Source organism: Octopus bimaculoides, chromosome 12 (assembly GCF_001194135.2).
Source record: "Octopus bimaculoides isolate UCB-OBI-ISO-001 chromosome 12, ASM119413v2, whole genome shotgun sequence".
Lineage (NCBI taxonomy): Eukaryota > Metazoa > Mollusca > Cephalopoda > Octopoda > Octopodidae > Octopus > Octopus bimaculoides.
This window is the reverse complement of record NC_068992.1, coordinates 8,749,999-8,751,775: the sequence shown is the minus strand read 5'-3', so window position 1 is coordinate 8,751,775 and position 1,777 is coordinate 8,749,999.

Here is a 1,777-nt window from a genome sequence, read left to right as displayed (position 1 = left end):
CCTCTTAATCGTAGATTCTAAATATTTGAGAGACAACGCAGATTCTAAATATTTGAGAGACAACAATGCATAAATCGTAATTTTTAAAAGAGCAATGAAACTTAGGTAAATAGAATAGATAAGTAGCATGAATTTAGGGAGCCTTTGTACAAGGAAAGATGGCTAAGCTTAGAAAATGAATAAGTATGAATTTAAGACAAAAACTGAATTCAATTGAATTTCATGGAGAGAAACAAGATAAATAATAGAGGACAGACTAAAGCGCAAAAAGGTATGAGAAAATGTTGAGGCCGTAAATAAATAAAAATCTCTATCTTATCTGCAGCATAATCTTGGAGACTTCGTCGTAGTATGTCAGCGGAGAAAGAATAAATTCAAGCACTATATATTTACTACATAAAAATATATTTTACTGCATTTATGAAGTAAAATATATTTTACTACATAAATATATATTTTATTTACTGGTCGATGATGAAACATAATCAAAATGTAGAACCTAGTTGAATGGAGTAATCTATACAAGAAAGTTCAGAGATAGAAAATGTGGAAATAACAGCTAAGTGGTGGTTTTCAGTCATGTGGCGTAGAGAAATAGACAGACATGGCAATGATGTGAATGGCTCTCAGTCTAATCGACTAAGAAGCAAAGAGCAGGGTTAGCAAACTGTTTTTATTAATGGAATGTTAGACATTCTAGAAACTTCCAAGAGAAACTCTAAGCTTCTTGGATAATTAAGAATCACATCTCATGACATAGATGCTTCGAGAAACTTAGTAAAGGGAGGTTACTCTATAATCTTTCTTGTGAGATCATTCAACTATTTAGCTACCACTACAGATTCTTAAAGGTTTTGGGATTCATGCTAAGTATCTTGCCTTCTCTTCTGCAATAGTCATTTAAGAGCAGATTCAAACAACACATATACTCTTTCAAATTCATTCATGGAACATGGAACCAACATTGCCTTTTCCCACGTTATGTTTGAAACTTAAGGGACAAGTTCAAAATGTTCCCGTGGCCCAAAGCATACTAGATTCTGCATCCACTCCAAAAAAGGAAAAAGGATGAAAGATCTTTCCAAGCCACAAGTTAACAATGCCAGTTTCCTGCATTCTGGGACACACCTATTTTTTCCCTAGATCCTGTTGCAGGATAACTCATTTTTGCCAACTGAGAAGAGTGGAACAATGTGAAATGAAGTGTTTTGCTAAAGCACATGACGTGGTCCAGGAACTGAAATAATAAACCAAGTACCAGTAACAATTTTATCTACCATCTTGTTTGCAACATTCCAAAACAGTTATGAAATTCTGAGCACCTCTTGAGTGATAATCTACTCTATACATGTATGAGTCACTTACTGTTATACACTTGTGATTACCTCTATAAATGCACGTGCAGGACTCAAAACTGGCTGAATTAGTGTTGATGTCAGAAAAAGAGAGAAGATATATACATTTGCATTATTCTCTCTCTCTAAAAACGCCGTCTAGACTACGCAACCCTCAACTGTTAGTAGCTACGATACCATATTTCTACATTAATAACTCTCCAATCCATGCCAGCATGGAACATAGATATTAAGTGGAATGCTAGAAGAAAGTTTTCAACTCATATGTATATAAAGTAAATACACGTAATTCAGAAACACATTTTGTGTATTTTATTTCGTAACCAAACAAACAGGTACAGATTATAAATAATGAAAGGCCAATTTTGGTGATTCATTTGACAGAGGTAGTAGAGAGACAATGCGATGATAAATCTGAGGTT